At 31.5% G+C, this 22,462-nt stretch overlaps 1 long non-coding RNA gene across 1 annotated transcript; it reads right to left on the bottom strand.

Annotated features, from left to right (window-relative positions):
• Window positions 1-1,070: 1,070 nt before the first annotated feature.
• Window positions 1,071-17,519, bottom strand: LOC115221808. The gene is made up of 2 exons (XR_003882649.2): window positions 17,388-17,519; window positions 1,071-1,467 (listed from the first exon to the last, which is right to left on the bottom strand). It is a non-coding gene; the product is annotated as an uncharacterized LOC115221808 (long non-coding RNA).
• Window positions 17,520-22,462: the final 4,943 nt, after the last annotated feature.

Here is a 22,462-nt window from a genome sequence, read left to right as displayed (position 1 = left end):
ATATATGTATATATTAGAAATATACACTTTTAGTTGATTTTGTTATTTTCAAGCCTTATAAATTTTTTGACAATATTTTTTAGTAAAATTTATAATTAAAAATAACATTTGTTGAACGTTAGCTAAATATGCGTATGATGAACGAAAAATATACACTTTGTCTTAATTTACTGATAAGACAGGAAGATCACAATTACACCTGAAAAAAAGCCTGTGATTTCTTATTTTTTATTAAACAATCCTAACATATATATCATATATATATATATATTTCGTCTCTCAGAAAACATTTTTGTGTATTATTTTTATTTCGAACTTGAGAAGATGAAATAATATTTTATATTCGATATTGCGATTTATTTATCGTTATATTATAATCGTATTATATTGTTTAAATTTACTACTTGAACTACAATTAATATTACCAGTATCATTATTATCATCATTACTATAATTCTTAATATTGTGATTAGATCCTTACTATGCATTACCAGGTTTGAAATCCAGAGACATGATTATTGCTTCTCCTACTCCTTAATAATGGTATTTATATTACACGCTTAAGAAGGTGTATTATACGGCGTTATCTTTTTTTCTCTTTCGTAGATTCATTATCATAATGAGGAAATTCGTAACAATATTTTGAATGATTTTAATTATTATTCATATATCTATTTTTTACTCTTAATTGGAACATGTGTTGTATCCTGATTCCTGCTGTACGTTGTTGTTGGTTTGAGATTTATTATATTTTGTGCAACTGCATGTTTTATTAAGGTTATATTTATTATTAAATTATTTCATTACATTTATCTATTAATTCGTGTTGTCTTTGTAGTAAAAACAGTCTCATCATAGGTCATATCGCTAATAAAGCTAGTCTATTCTCATAATCTCTATTCTTGTGATATTTAATAATGTATAAATCCGTCCTATCTATATCTGTTTAAATTTCATATCGAATTTCGCAGCAATGCATAGCAATTTACTATATTAAAAACAGATTTTTAATCTCGGAGTTTTTAAAAAAGAATTATTTCTATTGAAATATTTAACTTTTCTCTCATTCATTCCGTAATTCTCTTCATGTCATCTCCTTTACATTTCACTATCTCATCCCATTTAATCATCGTCTCTCAGTCCGAGAATCTCCGACTAAATGGCATTATGATCCATCTTAATAACAACAGTAACCTAACTCGTTCCTATACAATCGCAACATAGAATTTTTTTTTAACTTCGTTTTATAATTTTTTTTTGGTGTATTTTGAAATTCATTTTTTAAAAATTGTTTTCAGCTTAAAGGAGATTATTCTCATACGAGGCCAAAGCAGTGCGCTGTGCTACATCATAAAGGGAAACCCGTGGCCAGAAACACGCAACACAATCCAAAAAATGAGGTTGAGAAACTTCTCAGTAGAGCAAACCCGTTCGTTGTTTGAAGTTGATGATTCACGGGAGCATCGGCTGGAAAATATGGAAATGAGAAGAAATATCAGTATACGACACAACAAAGTTGATACATAATATATCAAATTACACATATATGTAAATATTCATTCATAAATGCCTACTAAAGAAAAGAGCAAGAAATAGACAAGCAAATTGATACAAAAGAGAAAGTCAAATATTCATTATAAATATGACGATTACATGAAAGTTTCGGCTATTAATCAAACTAACACGTTAATCACATCTCTTCTATCTAATTAGTCATTATCTAATATTACCCTAGGGCTTATTTCGGTGATGTCTGACGTCTTTCTGCGACTCTGGCGACTGCATATAACATTTCTTGCTTAAATATCTTAATCTATTATATAACGTTTACATCAGTGTGAAGAGGTAGACCCTATCATCACGTGATACTTTTAAATGAAATGAGGAGACGTAATTAACTTCATAACTTAGCATCATTTGTTATAGTATACAGTATACATCTGTTACTGTTTACCGTAGTACTTCCGTGATTTAGCCTACCTGTTGGTGAAGCACTTTCATCAGTGAATAATGCGCTTTTCTATCGCAAACTTTATATCTATGATTGTACGTAATATATCCTATCACATTTAAAGCAATACTGTGTCATCGGAAATAAGAGATTCCTTTGCGTAACACACCTGCTACTTGCCTAATAAATGCTGCGTTTATTTTAGCATCCACAGAAAGAACTGTCTAATAATAATAATAATAATAATAATAATAATAATAATAATCCTTTCTACAATAGGCATAAAATCTCAAAATTTTGTGGATTTTTGTAAAAGGGAATGGGAACAAGAATGGAAATGGAGACGAGCTATAATGATGCATGTCTCCGGATACAGAAAAGCCTCTGTTATTTACAATAATAATAATAATAAAACAACCTGTAATCCCAAGTGAAGAAACTTGATAAATAAAATGAAATTTATTAATCATAAATGAAAAATGACGTCTTTGGAACATCGATCTTTTACAGTAAGATCATAACGAACGGCAGGCTTTACATGTATTGGTCATTCTGTCACTGTTTCTCGAGAACAGTCACTAACATCTAGTCAGACGAACCTTAGTATTATTACAATTATTAATTTTTTTTGAGACAACTGTAGCTGGATCCAGCACTCTCATTCTTATTGTATGTTCAAATATATATTAATACACCTTCGTGTATTTTATTATGCATGTTTCTAATTATTAGCAACAAGAGCGAGTATATCACGTTAATATTGCTTTGTTATTACCACTTATTAATTAATACATCGTTTATCAATAGAGTATTACAAGGAACAAATACCAAAAAAACTGATTAGAAGAAATACAATTGTATGAGAAATGACATGGTACTGCAAAGGAAATGTTGTTATGGTTTATATTAGTAAATTCACTCCAAATATAAAACGACAATACACAACATTCTGTTGGAGTTATTGTTTCGTTGATACGAAGTAATTCGTTCAATCGCATTTCAGTCAAATATTTGTTTCTTACCAGGTGTATTGCTGAGTTTTTAATGGAATATTACACATATTATTTGGTATGTATATGTGCATGTGTGTAAGAAAATAGTGAAAAATCCTTTGTTATTTAATCAAAAGCGAAAATTCATGTTAGTAAATGTGTAGGAAGCTTTACGATATTAACATTTTTTTAATATATATATATAATACAAAAATCAAATCACGAAAACAATTTTAGCTGCTACTAAATATCAAAAAGCATTCCCTAATTCTATATTGTGCAAAACAACAAAAGAAAATGAGTTAGTTCAGAGTTTTTCAGCCATTGCTTTTTAATACCGTCAATGTTGTAAAATAGTTCATTGCCTTAGTCATGCGGGAAAATAAATTAGAAACAAAATAGAAAATACTACAGACAAAAGTATGAAAAAGCAATGATACACTTTATATATTCTTAAACACACTGCTTCCCCACTTACAAAATCATAGCATGCCTGTAGGCATACTGTGATGAAAATCATACATTACATATATATATATATATATATATATATATATATATATATATATATATATACATACATATGATGTGTATATACATTTTAGACATTCGTTTTCCTGGTGAGCAGGTTTTAATTTAAAATTGCTCCAAGCATTATTTAGAAGAGTTATAAATTAAAAGCCTAATTTCTTTTTAATGTATATTCGTTGTTATTTTTTACTGATTTCAGTTATCGAGCTGTCCTTGCAGTGAAGCGGTATCTTCAAATATTTAGCCCAGTGCATCATTCCCTCTATTTTTATATTTGCTTATATATTACTTTCCCACACATGTTTTATCGATATCTATCGTCTGAATGGCTATTATACATAGTTTATACACATGAATACGAAATCATATCAGTTTGTAATCATATCGCGTTGTAATCAATGTGTGAAATATATCTATTAAATAAATCTAGAGTAATCATTCTCTATACATCAGCGGCAAATATGGTAAAATACGTGGTTGAAAAACACTGTTTTAGTAGAATGTATTAAAAGCAAAGTATTATATTCCAGACCACAACAAATAACAAAGATAGTTCTGCTTTATAAAATATATATGTAAATTATTAAGTGATTATAACCCTGAAGAAAACGGCACAAGACAAGCATTTGGCATTAAATATATTATTTAAAGACATAATTGTTATCATTTCAAGCCACAATTTTTACTATATTAACTAAGCATGTAACCTCTATTTGTGATACATTAGAGACTGACACAAAGGGTACTATCTATTTCTTTACTATCCACAAGGGGCTAAACACAGAGGGGACAAACAAGGACAGAAATAGGTATTAAGTCGATTACATCGACCCAGTGCGTAACTGGTACTTAATTTATCGACCCCGAAAGGATGAAAGGCAAAGTCGACCTCGGCGGAATTTGAACTCATAATGTAAAGGCAGACGAAATACTACTAAGCATTCCGCCCGGCGTGCTAACGTTTCTGCCAGCTTGCCGCCTTACAAATGGTAATATAATTTATTTGCAAAAACTACCTAACACCCTAAGTAGTTAAAATTATGTCTTTGCGATGTGTTTTTAGAAATGCTAGTAATTAAGGTTGGTGAGAAAGTATGTTTAGCTGCAGGAAAAAATATGAGCGTGAAAGTGTTCTGCAAATCTCAAATAATGTAAATGAATGCACTTAAACCTGTCCCAAACAACAACAACAACAAGAATATCAAAGGTAGAGAACTAGAAAACAAAATATTTCAAAACAAAATATAAACTTGAAAACCGTTATTATGGAAACGATATTTCTTTGGAGTTAAAATGTTAAGTTTACAAACGGTTATGAAATTTTATGCAAATGGCAGATATGAGGGTTGAGTGTAATGTTTAGGTTGGGAAATAAAACAAGAAAGCACAATATGTCACGGATTCAAATATGAAATATGTAAGAAAAAAAACGCGTAAAAATATCGATGTGCAACTAACTAAACACAGGCATCGTTGTGTTTGGCTGAATGGTGGGGATTGATGCTTCCTTGTCGTCTCCTAAAATGAGTGAGAAAGAGAAGAGATATGATACAGAGAAATAGACATGAAAAGAGAAATTCAGAATTTGGATGCGATAGGTAAAACTTGAGGTGATATATATATATATATATATATGTATGTTATATATATACACATATATATATATGTATATATATATATACTATATATATACACACGTGTGTATATATATATATATATATATATATAATATATATATATATATTATACACATATATATGTATGTATATATATATATATATATATATATACACACGTGTGTATATATATATATATATATATTATATATATATATATATATATATACATATATATACACACGTGTGTATATGTATATATATATATAATATATATATATATACATATATATATATATATATATATTACACACGTGTGTATATGTATATATATATATATATATATACTATATATATATATATATATACACCGTGTGTATATGTATATATATATATATATATATGTATATATATATATACTATATATATACACACGTGTGTATATGTATATATATACACATATATATATGTATATATATATATACATATATATACAACACGTGTGTATATGTATATATATATATATATATATACATATATATACATATATATTACACACGTGTATGTATATGTATATATATATATATGTGTGTGTGTATCTATATACATTTATATATATATACACATATATGTATGTATTTTATATAGATATATATATATATGTATGTATTTCATATATATATGTATATTCTATATATACATTTATATATATACACACATATATGTATGTATTTTATATATTTATATGCATGTATATTATATATATATATATATATATATATATATATATATATATATATATATATATATATTATATATATATATATATAATATTAACATGCATTATTATGCATATCTTTGAAGTTGCTAACAACTTGCAAAACATCTTCGATAAGATTAGGCAGACAATAAAAAAAAATCGCAGGGGTTAACCGTCAGGTCACTCGGCACCTCGGACTAATGTTTGACTCATTTTTAAACAAGTTTCTTCACAAACTCAGTAATAATTGATGACAGTTAAGAAGTCTTTGAGATAAACCCAATCCGCATTACGTAACAGTAATACTGCACATGATTATGGAATTACACTCATTTATATAAAGGAATGTTAATTAACTGTGCGCAATTATTTTATAACTTTTCACAAGGTGGAATACGCTTTGAAGTGGAGATTCTGATTTTGCGAGAACCCTATTTAAGCAAGGATTATTATTCTATACACATTCATGTAGTATAATATTTCACTGAACTTCGTTGTCAGTTATCGGAAAAATGCCATCGGAAAAAGGTATTTTTCGATGCCGAGGGGGAAATCCACGCTGCCTTCTCTTCAGTTATCTGGCCATCGGAAAAATGCCATCAGAATAGGTACTTTTCTGATGGCCATATAACTGAAGAGATGGCGGCGTGGATTTCCACCTCGGTATCCGAAACTCGGAGTTTTATCATGGCTGCCAAATAATTGTCACATATTACATTTACAGAAAAATTCCTCTATTTACATAATATCGAGGTCTCTTTCATTCTTTTGATATCTTACCATTTTTATCAATATATATATATATATATAAATAAAACCATTTAGCGGTTGTAGTAACGGACTAAGGGATGAAATATCCGTATATACTATTGGCCACCTATTTTCTTATGCCATGCTTTGTATTAAAATAAGCAATAAATGTGGACCAATCGATGTGTTGGTTAATCTGTATTTTTCTTCAGTTTCTAATTATATATATATTGTGTGTGTGTCTGTGAATATAGGTAAATAGTTGTACGGCTATAGATTGCCTTAAATAACATAACGAGATATCAAAGGACAATCTACACTGGTACGAAGGGTAGAATAGCTGAAAGAAACAATACTCCGTATTCGGTGCAAATCTCTATATATAATCTTAACATTCTACAGTCAGACAACGAAATATGTTTAGGATGGTGTATAGAGACTCTGAGTCTCCTTTTAAAGAATAATTCTCTGGGAAAAATATAGGTATGTAATAAGAATACAGCAGGGAGACCTAGCGTTAGTTAGTTTATCGGAGATTATCGAATCGAATTTAGGAACGTAGGGGTAGACAGCATTCTAGATGAACCAACCTACCCTTTGGCTTTCCTTGTTTACTTATTCCTTTAAGGGGCATAAAATTATCATTTACCGATACACATGACCCAGCTGGTTGTTTCATCAAATGAAGAGTAAAAGTACAATGTGTGATACAGACAAACACATGCATCTGGAAGAAAGAGGGACACACACTTAACATATATCAACAGGTGTATGTATCTATATATATGCATATATATATATATATATATATATATATATACACACACACACGCGCATATATATGTGTGTGTGTGTGCATATATGTAGACACACACACATATATATATATATATATATATATATATATATATATATATATATAAAACCATAGTGGGCACAAGAGCGTGGTTGAAAGAAAATAATATATAATTACGAGTTCAGATATTTGATTGATATCTACCTTATTATGAACTCGCGCGCACACACCGCACTTCACACACACACACATATATGCGTGTGTTGATGTTCATATGTATATATATATATATATATGTAACTATACACACGTATACGCTTATGTCAATATAGATTTATTGAATGAATTAATTTCGTCGATACGTATAATTACTTACGCTTCTCATGTTCTTAAGTTGCTCATATAATCATATATATTTATAATTTCAGCCCCACACTATCTTCTTTCATCTTCATTAATTGCCATTATTAAGCATACATACCCCTCCCCACACACACAATCAGGAATAAAGTCAAACAAATCACACACACATACAGACGTACTCGGGCGCCGCACACACATAAGAGCTGGTGTACATTCCTACATACAAAGGGTTATATATATATATATATATATGCCCCGATAACTGAAAAGATACCGGGGTGGCTTTCAGCCCCGACATCCGAAACTCGGAGTTTTATCATGACTACCGAATAATTTTCACATATTATATATGTATATATACATATATATAGCATGTAATATGTATATATATATATATATATATATATATGTATATATGTATATATATATATATATATATATGTATATATGTATATATATATATATATATATATATATACATATATATATATATATATATATATATATGTATATATATATATATATATATATATATGTATATATATATATATATATATATATATATGTATATATATATATATATAATATATATATATGTATATATATATATATATATATATATAGATATATATGTATATGTATATATATAATATATGTATATATATAATATATATATATATATATATATGTATATATATATGTTATATATATATATATATATGTATATATATATATATATGCATGTAATATATTTATATATATATATATGCATGTAATATATTTATGTATATATATGCATGTAATATATTTATATATATTATATATATATGTATGTATATATATATTATATATATATATGCATGTAATATATTTATGTATATATATGCATGTAATATATTTATGTATATATATGCATGTAATATATTTATATATATATATATGCATGTAATATATTTATGTATATATATGCATGTAATATATTTATATATATATATATGCATGTAATATATTTATATATATATATATATATACGCTTCTACTCATTTCAGCCATGTGGCTGCGGTCATGCTGGAGCACCACCGTGACCTGTCTAATTTCTTCCGTTTGAGGTGTTTTATATCACCACTCTTGTATGTAACTTTGTCCCAGCTCTTGGCCCATTTGGTGTATAAGGGAGTTCGATTCCGCTGCTCTCCTCTGCACCTTGGTTCGTCAGGGATTCTGGAGAGCAGGATGGCTAGTTTCTTTTCGAAAACATCTACTTCCACTTTATGCAGATTTCGTAATTTTTGTCGCAGGGTATTGAAAACCTGTGGTTTTTTGAACCCTAGACTGTTGCAATATCTGTCCTGAATTTTGAAGGAGCGGATAGTCACATTGGTACAATAAAATGGCAGCCACTTCTGGCGTTTTTATAACATGAAATGCCAAAATCCTCTACTAATCCTTCTAGGATTATCCATATGTAGATTATTGTATATCTGCCTCGCCTTTGTTCAAGGGAGTAAAGTTGCAGCTCTCTCAGCCTGTCCCTATAGCTCATCCGCTGCACTGATTCAACATGTTTACTGTTATGGCATCGGAGTGCTTCATGCTCCACTATTAGTTTGGAACTATATGGTGACCATCACTGGGAGCAGTACTCTGGAACGACTTCGGTATCCATCCTGCAAACTGTCTGCACTTAGCTGCCATCTTGGTATTGTGCATATAAAATAATACATCATTGCACTCACCGATCCCCAAGTCCTCCACTGCCTATGACACTGGAATTATAGTGCCTTGGCGTCCTCCATATGGAGGCTGTAATGCATTCATGGGTTGATAGTGCAGTGCTTTAAAGATTGTAGCATTAAACCGTGTTGCTTATTTCGGCCTACATGTATAACGAATTGAGGCCCCACTGTAAGCTGCCGAGGCCATCTTGATTTTTTATTGCCTGCGATAATTTTGTATCATCGGTAAATCTAGTAACAGTGGCTGAGGGAGCTATTATCAACAGTAATTACCCCAGAATATTTCCCTAGGTGACAGCAATTCGGATTTGCGTCAACGTATATATATATATATATGCATATACTTACATATGTATACATGCATACATACACACACATATATATATATATATATATATATATGCACATATATTCATATAATTTGCATACATTTTTCCTTTTCTTGCACAAGTCTTGTATTATTATTTCCTATTATTTAGAATATTTTCCCCTTTAAGACCATATTTATTCACCGTGATTTATGTTACTCCGTCCCGTCTAAAATATGTGGTGAAATGTGTATTGTAAGGACCAATATTTTGTATATTCATTTTGACTATACTCTTTAGGCATTTGCGTGCATTCTCTTTTACCCACGATAACTACTAGTTGTATATTCGACAGTAATCTTTCTACTGTGTTGAACTTCATAACATATTTACAGTATAGGATGGAAATTTTCAATGAAAAGAATAAGTGAGCCATGTATAAAGATTCTATTACTGATTTATCTATTTAATTAATTAATCACTTATTCATTTAATGTTAGAATGGTGAGCTTGTAAAATCGTTAATGTGTGGTAGGAAATGTTCAGGGTTCTTTTTTACACGATGGAAATTCTATGCGGTACTTTGTCCGCCGCTACGCTCTGAGTTCAAATTCTGCAGGAGTCGACTTTGCCTTTCATCATTTCGGGGTTGATAAATTAAGTACCAGTGATACACTGGGATCGATGTAATCGACTATTCCCTTCCCCTACATTTCAGCCCTGGTGCCTACAGTAGAAAGGGTTATTATTATTATTATTATTATTTTTATTTTTAAGAAAAATTGTAAGAAGAACGACCAGCTCCTTTTTCCATGTCAAAACAGGGCCTATATTATTAATGTATTTTTCCCTCAACGCGTTCTTAATTTCCGTTTGAAACTTTCTGATGTATGGAGCAAACCTGAAAATGGTATTGAAAGGCTTAACTAAAAGGAATCATTTTATGCAAAAACAAGACTTAATATTTCTGGGTATTCTGTCATTATTTTCTATAATTATATATTTTCTGTGTAGCTAAAATCCAGATGATCTTGCACTAACTTGAATATTTAAATTGATTTTGTTTATTTAATCAGATTGAGAGGTGAGAAATATATCCATCATTCTTCTCTCAACTGCTCATTCAATGTTTCCATTAATTCTACAATAATATTTAGAACTTAAAATAAACATCTGGACTCTAAATATTGTTGATGTTGCTATCAAACGACTCGTTTAAGATGCTGTATATTGCTGTCATACCTACCAAGCTTGAAAGAGATTACATTTGATAACAGAAATAATAATAATAATAATAATAATAATAATAATAATAATAATGCAGTTCTAGACAGTGGCTCTTATAGCTTCTGATCTTAACTGATTGGAAGTGTTAACATGTCCGTTGTTTTGTCTTGGTATAAAAGATAAGCTACAGCAAATATTCTGCTAAATACCACAGATTTGCTTGTCAGTTTTTTGACCACAACCAGTTGAGCATGTCCCTTAGTGGCTGACGATATGTGCATCTCTGATCACGAGCAGAAGTAGTGGGGAAGCATCATAGCCATGTGTTGAGAGGGATTCTTTGGGGTTTGAATAACTCACCTCTGGAAACATGGGTGTTTCATTCAACATCCTTAAACATCCCTTATTCAAGGATCATTTGAGTGGAATGGGGCTACTCGACCTGAAAAAATTATAACTGGGTCTCACTTGCAGGATCTTACGCTATTTATCTTGATATGCAATCACCATGTCATGCACATATGGTTATGATGCATGTGCCTAGTGTACCATTATGAGACAAGTAGTCATGATGGGTATACTGGGCTTCTTATATTTTACCCCAGTGTCACTTTGATGGCATGAACTGCTCTCTCACTCAATAATAATAATAATAATAATAATAATAATGATAATGATTGTATAATCGTTGATATATTTGCTTGTCCTTACATGGATAAGACTCCGTTTATTGAATGACTGGCCTTCAACGCGTGAAATTATATACACGCGGCTGGGTGTTTCCAGGGTTTGTGTACCCTCTACGAAATTCTTAGTGGAAGAGCATGTCACACATTCGGACCGTTGAATTTTACATGCACACTACAGACAGAGGGGTGATAGAGAGAGAAAACAGAGAAGGGTGAGAGATACTATGAGATAAAGAGGATTTTCACAACTAGTAATAAATCATTTATTGATCTTGAAATGATGACAGGAAATATTTCGATGCGATTTCAAGTCCAAATAAAGAAAGTGGAAGATAGCGTAAGATGTTTCGTCTTACGCCCTAAGAATGCTGGAACGTCACTGCTTTCAGGCAAAAGAAACATAGCAAGAAAATGTCTTACATAAAGTCGAAAACATAACAGAAAGGAATAAATATATGAAAATTACTTATAGAGGAACAAAATGCATAATGACAATATGGTAATGATATTAAAAAGATGTAGATTGAACTGGTAATAAATGATTACCACAGGACATTGAGAAAAGAGAATAAAATGAGCTGATTACGTCGCAGCTGATTACTCTAAGATTTGAAGTTATTATTATATAGCCAGTAATCTGTAGCTTGACATTTTGTCAGTGCTATATCTGTGTGATATCTCGATCTGTAGACATAAATTACGGTTAATTGTCGATGAACATAATAGTAATGTATTAGTACTGCAGAATCATTTTAGCCGAGATACTTCCGGTATACAACACCACCATTACAATATATTGGTTACAGATTTTGGCATAGAGCCAGCAGTTCTGGGTAAGGGGATACGTCGACTATGTAGACTCCAGTCTTGCCTTTCATCGATCCCGAAACAGATGAAAGGCAAAGTCAACCTCGGCGGTATTTGAATTCGGAATATGAAGACAAGAAATGCCACTAACCACCTTGCTCGACATGCCAACGAATTTACCTGCTCCCCGCTTTGTCAATTATTTTTATTGTATATGTACCCAAGAGATTTTCTACTATTCTTGTGATGTGAAATAGAGTAAATTCATTTTTGATCGAGAAAGTCTACACTAAAGAACATATTGTGTTATTTTTCTAGTTGTTGACTTTTGAGATCGTTTGTTTTTGAGCTAAGGTTCGATCCTCGTAAACATATTTAAGCGTAATCGTTCTACTTTTATTTGCGATGTACGATGTTTTCGTAATAGCAGGCCTGTTTTCATGATTTTAAACGCAATGATTTGAGAGAGAATCCGAATTTTTTTCTTTATCGGGAGACACCAAAAAATGTGATCTCTGTAGTTTCCTTATAAATGCTTCATAAATTGAGTAAAGAAAATTCTATTTATCATAAAAAGAAAAATGATAAAATATACTAGTAGAAAATAGATATTTGAGAATTTTCCTTCTGTCATATCCCCAGCCTGTTTCCAGATGTATTCTATGTCATCTGTCTGTCAGATTATGCACACAGATGTCATCTTCTTTGCAAATAGCTTATATGGAATAAATGAGGCAACTTATGTCTTCTATAATCCAGAAGTTATAAATATAAGGAAGACTCATTATTCAGAACAGAAATATATATATATATATTAGTTTAAATTTAAGAAAATCATAAGATGAAGATGGGTGTGTATATATATATATATATAATATATATATATATATTAGTTTAAATTTAAGAAAATCATAAGATGAAGATGGGTGTGTATATATATATATATATATATGAAAACAATAGTTGAAATATTAATAATGGGTACTAAGTACTAAAAGCAAAATGGCGTATGTCGAAATAACATTTAAAATTGATTACAAATGAAATACATTCCGCAAACAGGGATGCAGCAATAGCATAACACAACATTTACTATGACAATGATTATGTGCTCGGGTGCTTTAAAGTCAATAAATACTACAAGCTAAATACTGACATATGCGACTAATTTGCTCGTATTTGGAGACAGAAGGTCAAACTGTTCAGTGTAATGTTGTACGCCACGAATGGGATATAAAGCATGTAAGTAACTAAAAATTAAAATCGATCTTAGAATTCGCTATAATCCATAACAGTTCTTTTAAACTACGGGCGCGTAAGCAATGGGCACAGGACTTTAACTTTGCGCATTTTACTATGATGTAGATGATAACGACCCTCTCTCTTGTTGAAGCGAAATAAACCCTATCTCTCTGTCACTCAAACACACACACACGCACGCACACATAAACATACACACTGTATATGAGGGATATTCCCAGATACCTCGCTGTGCAAAACTCTGTTGAGAATGTATTGGTGATATTATTCAGAAAGCTATTTAGAAAGCGGTGGGATCGAACAACACACAACATGGTTGCAAAGCGAGCTTGTAAACTGCACAGTTACAACGACTTTGGCGAATTCGAAACCTTTCCACCTGCACACAATATCATTCATAATAATTCAATTTCGTTTGTATTTAACAGATTTAAAAACATAGGAAATAGTTTTTTTCTGCATTTCATGTAATTCTATTATAGGATACTTTTATTCTAAACGAGAAGCAATCGAGTCATTATTCAAAACTCATGTGGCATTCAGTTCTGTCCTGAATCTATAACCCCATTAGTCCGGTCCTTATCATGGTTTGCTTGGCATTTTAGCGATTAGGAATGAAAAGAGAAAACCATTCAGCCAGATGTTAGGTTATATCAGGGTTAAATCCGCAATTCTTGTACATAGTTCCAGCTGAGTTGAATGAAATATCTCGAAGTGAAATGCCTTACTCAAGGATAAAATTTGCCACTTGATCAGAGGCGTATTCAAAATCTAACGATCATGAACTGTGTAACCTCCAAACTATTCGTCCGAACCTCCTTAACTAAATTCGTTAACACAGTATATAAACACTGTTATATTTATATGTATCTGCCGTCTACACGTTGTCTGACACCTGGTGATTCATATATTGTATTCATTCTTTTTTATGTATATCAGGATTCAGATTAAGCAAAGATGAAAACTGGAGCCTGCAGACTTCATAATTCTACAAAGAGCGTTGGTGACATAACACAAATGAGAACTTTCTATAATACGATGTCCAAATTGAATTATCGTCGCCGTGGCAGTGTTTGATACGTTTATCTTTTTATGCCCAGTATACGCACTAGTATACAATGCTATATAATAAGGTTATATAAAATCAATTACAGAAAAATAGTAAACATGACCTTTGACCTAAGGCAAGGTCATTTGGTTGTGGTTGCTTAGAGGTTTCATTTTTATTTTGAGAATCAGACGACATTCCGTTGTATGGTAAAATATAATTACTCGATAACATTGAATACTGCCAGCGCTTAGGTCTCCACTAGAGTATACATGTTTCGGTATATGTGTATATGATGGTATGTTCCTATATACATACACTTGCATGTGTCTGGTGTTTTTGGGCGTATATTTGCACGTTTGTGTATATATATATATGTGTATTTGAGAAAATGTTCATGGACAATTATGTGCCCCACTATATTAGTATATGAATGTGATTCAATGGGGGTTAGTTCAGAAAATTGTGTGTGTATATATATATATATATATATATATATATATATATAAAATGAATCGCATGTGAATAACTACGTATGTGGGACAATACGAAATAGCATTAGACAAGGGATTCTGTTATTTTTTTTACTAAATTAATATATTTATTTACTATCGAACAACGGGGATCATGAAGTATATTTAGGTGGCTATTTCTTTCCAGATTTGAATAGTGATTTGATTATTTTATCATAACTTTTTGGCATTTCTTTATTTCCTTGTGTATCGTGTCTTCTAAAATGTCTAGCAATGTAGACGTTATTGAATTTATGTCTATAATGCATATACATCTATGTCTCTATCTATAAATAGATAATAAGCACACACATACATACATGCACACACACAGACGTATATATACGCTTAACATTTCTCATTTGTTTGCTATCAAAGCATAACATTAAACCCCAAATTTACGATTTTCTATGTGCCAGCCGGAAACTGAAGATATTCTAATTATAATACCAGGAAACTGATTCGCTGACACTCGATCTTGAGCCATCTATTTCGTACAGAAATTAAATTAACAGGAATAATATGCACTTCTATATTTAAGAGATGAGGAATTATGTACACTATTTACATTTGATGGATATTTGTCCTCATCTTGTTTGTTGTTAACACAACGTTTCGGCTGATATACCCTCCAGCCTTCATCAAATGTCTTGGGGGAAATTTCGAACCGGGGTTCTCATCCCTAAGGTATTTTTCGATGTTCTATTTCTTATTATTCAGGTCACTGCCAGGAATCGATCTAGGAATCTTGGGGTTAGTAGCCCGCGCCCTTAACCATTACACCATATGCCCGTGGGAATGAGAACCCCGGTTCTCAATTTCCACAAGACACCTGATGAAGGCTGGAGCATATATCAGCCGGAACGTTGTGTTAAGAACAAAGAGCATGAGGACAGGTATCCGTCGAATGTAAATAATATAGGAATAATAAGGTCAACTTATATATGAAATTATGGTATTATAAGTTTCTCTAGACATAGCAATACTAAGAACTAGCTGTTAGAACATATTATACTAACGCTTTAGGTTAAATATTTAGGCGAGTAGGTAGCGAGGTATGATAAAAATAATGACAAACGATAAGAGCTTTATAAACACTTTTCATATATTACAGATAAGTAGCGTTGCATCATCTCTGATTTCACTGTCTATCATCTTTGATTACAACGTCTCTAAGAGCAAAAACAACGGTTGGCTAAAGAAAGTGATAACGTGTTTCTTGTTCTTTTGTCATTCATCATCTTTCATACTTGATTAGAGGGACTGGGAACGTGGTGGAGATAAGGGCAGATTTTAACATTAATTTCCGAAATTATACGCTTGGAATGAAAACGATTATATGCTTTTGAAACTTACTCAGTTGAATGGACGACTGGTAATTATCAAATTTTGTATGTGGAGTTGATAAAGTAACGCACATTTTCAACTAGTTACCGTATTGTTTACTGGGCATATCGTATCAACGTCGCTCATCTGTATCTCTAGTGTACTATATTTTGTTTAAATTATTGGGGTTTTTTTTTCTCATTAAAGAAAAATGTTCTTTGGTATTTAGTTGACATATTCCCATACAAGAATATCGATTTAGTGTTTCTGTTATTTTTTTTTATTCTGTTTTTCAAGTTCACTGAATTCCAAACCTGTTCATTGTAAGTTGTGAATCTCTTGGGAGTATATTTGTATATAACATTGCCGAATGAGACAGATATTGATCGTTGTTAATATGATTTTATTTCATGAATACGGAAATTATAGAGATAGATTTATTGGAATTGTAATAAAAATCGCTATGCCACAATACGTTTCTAGTTGACGCTCTTGTTTCCTGTTAATGGAATTAATTATATGACTATAAATATAAGACATTAAATCGAATGATAGAATGATTTGAGTATTTATGACATGATTGGGACGAAATATGGGCGTTTTTTTAGATAAATTTGGTTATGTTCTGTAATGGACAGTAAATCTATTTTGGTCAATATAAATATATATATATAATGAAATATATACATATATATATTTGATGTGTTCAACTTACTTTTTTCGGGGACCTCTGCTTTACTGGTTGTTGGAGGTGCAGACAGAGTGTTGTTGTCATCTGGAACATATCAGAATAAATAAGGTTTTATGGTTGGCCGTGTAGGGGGCAACGAAATGGTTTAGTTTCGAATAATTTCGTGCCGTACTAAGGTTTCTAATCTAAGGTAATCCTCGAAAAAAAGATCATTAATTCAAATGATCAGGTCTATACTGAAATGTGCTGGAAGTCAAGAAAACATATAGGTGAAATGAAATCGAACAATATGAAAGAAAAACAACATCACAAACAACAAAATAGATACAACGATTAGCTTTAACAAAATAGTTATACAACAAAATATAGAAAAAATATATATATATATAAATGCATATATGCAATGTGATTATTATTACTTTCATGTTAACATACGTGGAATAACGACAAATCGAAATAACAGTAAAATTACCATAAAAACTTGAAATAAATGAAGGCATGCAACAAACAATATTTGTGAATATTGACAAAATAACAACATTCAGATCTGTGTCATAAAACGAAACAACATCGATTGGTGAGGAAATTTAGTATAGAAAATAATAATAATAATAATAATAAAAATAATAATTATTATTATTATTGTTATTATTACGGGAACAACAGGAGGAAAGTTCGCATTTATTAGAATGCAAAGAAGTATATGCATCTTCGGTATGGTATTAAGAATTGAAATCAATGTAGTGGGAATCTAAATTTTGGGAGGGAAAATTACAGGTCCCTTTCACGTAATAAAAGGATAGGTTATACCATTTTAGGCATACAGTTATTTAGTCACTGTTAAATGTAAAAACCAAGCAATTTCGGATGAATACTACTGAATTCTAGGTTGCGTCTACTCAGCTACTAATATATTCCTGGGGAGGAAACGAATATATTTATTGAAATGAATGCCAACAGTTATAATTAGTTACATTTATTCCTTTATCCTGCGTAAAGATACGTACAAGCTAATGTGCAACCGTTTTCTATGAGACTGGGGAGAGGTCTGGATCATCGATAAACATTGATAATTTTCGAAATTGACAAGATAATCCGAGAAAATAATCTAAATCTAAACATATATACAACTCTTGTGTCTTTGATGAAAATGGACAGGATTTTGTTTCTAGTGCTAAAATAATTTCCAAAAAGCTTATTTGTATGTCTGTATATTGGTTACAGTTCATACCCTAGCGTGAGCCAAGAACTTATATGGGTAGATTTGATTTTTTTTCAAGATAATAAATTTAGAAATAAATTAGATATACTCACATATGTGTGTGCATTTTGTATACGCAATTGTTCGGATTTATGTGAATGTGATAAGAAGAGTGTTTCAAGAGTGTAATTATGTTTAGGGTTTATTTTGCAATATTCCTTATATGAAACCGTGAGTTAATTTACTAGTTGAATAACAAGAAAATTATGTGAAATTGTATCAGTGCTCGAGGTTCTTATCGACAACCTGACCCTCTTACGATAAAATGACGGAGGTATATTTTAAAACCTGAAAATGAATCTTATGCAGCCCTTTAATGATTATAGAAACATTAGAAAACAAATGTGAATGTTAATAATAAAATGAAGAGGGATAATTATCATTATTATACATTTGCCGAACGGGGCCATACATTCATAGAGTGTCATAGAAGTAGGCGTTATAATACATGTAAGAATGTACACAAAGCTGTGTGTGAAAGCGAAACATAAACATTTTGGTAAAATACGAAAGACAGTACGCATATAAAGATATAAATAAGCAAAATACAGTGAAAAAATTAAGCATAAATAAACAAACAGCTAGGTGAACGCATGAAAAGCACTCCACGCCCCGTATCTTTTAAAATTCCTAGCACTCAATATCATTGCCTCAGTAAAATTTCTTTGCCACTTAGTGAGGTATGATATAAATACATCCCGTGTTCTCTGGGTATAAAAGTCTCAATTGTTCGTCGAATAAGTATGCAGTTTTCATTAGTGTATTATCAAATATCTGGTTCTATTTCTTCTTTCTCAGCTCACCAATCTCATTTCATCACTCGTTTGCTTCATCAATCAGGGTATTCTTCCTTTTCGAACAACATCAATCTCATGCCATCTCGCCTTATTTCTGCCGTATTAGGATTAGATTGTTTAAGTGTGCACGTGTCATTTAACCAGTTTGATTAATTTCCCGACACCGTTTACCTCAAATAATCACAGTTTTGTAATATCCTGTTCTTGCAAGATGGCTGGATGTTATTTAAAGAAATTTCTTCCATAGACTTCTTGTTCTCGGTTTTCTGCATCGAACATTCTGAACCGCAACCAAAGATGCTCTTCCAACAACCTTTTTTCTAAGACATATTCCTGTTGTTCCAGACACCACCGTTGTTTCAATATCAGCCGCCCCACAGACCAAGAACCATACTTAACCAATAAACACGAGACTAAGATTGACATCATAACTAGTATCCCAAGTCCAAGTATTCTGATGTATTTATTTACATATGGTAATTAAAATAAACAACTATTTTCATTTAATGTAATACGAAAAATCAAATACATATTCGGGTTATTGCGAAGAAGCCCACACATTTCAACTTGCAATGATTAATATTATTATGATAACCAACATTTCAGTTTTAGTCGTTTTTTTTTTCATTGCATATAAAATAACAGAATATCAAAAATAATAATAATGATAATAATAATAATAATGTGTCTTGAAAATGAGATTATATTAGATTAAGAAAATAATAAAAAAACTGTAAAACGATCTGAAATAGAAAATGAGCCCCACAATACCATGTCAATCATCTGCAAAAATCAAGACTTGTGTTTCATACAGAAAAACGCCAATAGGAAATAATTAAAATACATACACACTCGTGAATTTTTAGTGGATGAAAATCGTTTAATAGTTTAGATTTCTATTATCGCCGTGTGATATAAGAAATCGTGTAAAAATATAATTTCAACATTATTTTCAAAAATGTAAAAGTTTTATAATTGCTGCCGGCATCACCTGTTTTACTTAATTTTTTTTTCTGAAACAAATTACGATGCGTGCGTCTCTGCATATTAGTAACAATTAGTTAGTTCTCGGAAATATGATCTCGGTGTGTCTCTCTGTCCCTGACTGTTTGTTTGTCTCACTCTATATATCAATGCGGACTCGCGGTCATAGGATCGCGGTTTCGATTCCCAGACCGGGCGTTGTGAGTGTTTATTGAGCGAAAACATCTAAAAGCTCCACGAGGCTCCGGCAGGGGATGGTGGTGATCCCTGCTGTACTCTTTCACCACAACTTTCTCTCACTCTTACTTCCTGTTTCTGTTGTACCTGTATTTCAAAGGGCCGGCCTTGTCACTCTCTGTGTCACGCTGAATATCCCCGAGAACTACGTTAAGGGTACACGTGTCTGTGGAGTGCTCAGCCACTTACACGTTAATTTCACGAGCAGGCTGTTCCGTTGATTCGGATCAACCTGAACCCTCATCGTCGTAACCGACGGAGTGCTTCCATATATCAATGTTACTCACATCCACATTATTTATATATTAAGGGTGATGGATAGATTCGTCTCGACAGTGGTTGGGAGAGAGAGAAGGAAGGGTTTGTTGTGTGTGTATATGTTTGTGTAAGAGAATTTAAAGGCTGTTTGTAAGTATTTGGGTTTCGGTTGGTAAGTTCTGTACGTATGCACCTTTCTCTCTTTACCGTTTTTTTTTATTGAACGGAGGGTCATGCTCGGAATGTCACAGGCAAATTTCAACCCCTCTATGCGAAAGTGTTTTACCCCAATATTTACATTCTATCATCTATAAATTTATCTACTTCGATTCCTGCAATTAACAGCGTATATATATATGTATATATAAATTATATATAAAGAAACAAGAACGTGAAATACACAAAGGGACGAACACAGAAAACAGACGGGTCATTCGAAGCCTTTAATCTTCAGTCAGAAACCGGATCATCATAGCAAATTTCGATATATATATATAAAGAGAAAGGAGGTAATGAGAATTTGGGATAATTATTTATCTTAACGCTGTCATTTCCTTTTTAAAGATTCCTCAGGAGTGATATTTTTGGAGAAAAATTTGTTTTTGATATACATTGATTTAGGTGAAAAAACAAAGATAGACACTTAAGTTAAATGTGTGAATTTCAGGTATACACATTTGCGTCCGCATCTCACTCATTTGTGGTTGTTAAAATTGATTAACCATCAGTACGTCGGGAAAATCTTTTAGAGTGTACATTATCAAGAGGATAAAGGTAATAGAAAACATGACGCCTGCATTTATAAATAAATGCATTCAAATTTTATTTTCACACACATGATTTATAAACAGCTCATCATTAAAGGCACAAGCCGCATATCATAACGAATAGTATGTGCATATTTATAATATGTATGATTTATAAACAGTTCATTATTAAAGTGGACAAATTCTGATAATTTGTCCTTGGTGAAGCAAGATTTACACATTTGAGGGCACACATAGCCACCACTCATAATGTTACATTAGATTCCATTGGTAACAGAGACACATCTGTCCTCAGGTTTAGACATCAAACCTTTGGTTACGAGTACGGTGTCATAGGATGTTTGTTTGTAAATACGCCACAAATGCATGTATCTTATAGAATGAATAATACGTGTAAAGATCTTCGTATTGCTGACGAAACGGAAAAGCATTTCAGAAGAAATAACAATAAACAACAGACTATGTCCATCCGTCATTCTTGCTGACAGAGACGCATGATAACGTATAATGGAGCAGCATAAGATAAACACACAGACAATAGTCTGTATTGTCTGTTGAATGGGTAGCTGCACAATAGCTTACATCAAAGTAGCTTATGTATGAAAACCGAATGGTGTATAGTCACTGGAGTTCCATTCAACACGTTGAAGGAATCATGTGAGGAAATTGTGCGGTTGTATTTAAAATAAAACGACAACAATGTACTGTCTATCAATGCATGTACGTTATTGTTTAAAAGTGAAAACAAGAAAAATGACAAGAAAGCAGCACACACAAACACATTCACAAACATGC

This window comes from Octopus sinensis, linkage group LG18 (assembly GCF_006345805.1).
Source record: "Octopus sinensis linkage group LG18, ASM634580v1, whole genome shotgun sequence".
Taxonomy (NCBI): Eukaryota; Metazoa; Mollusca; class Cephalopoda; order Octopoda; family Octopodidae; genus Octopus; species Octopus sinensis.
The sequence above is the reverse complement of the archived record's forward strand: the minus strand, read 5'-3'. Positions and strand labels throughout refer to the sequence as shown.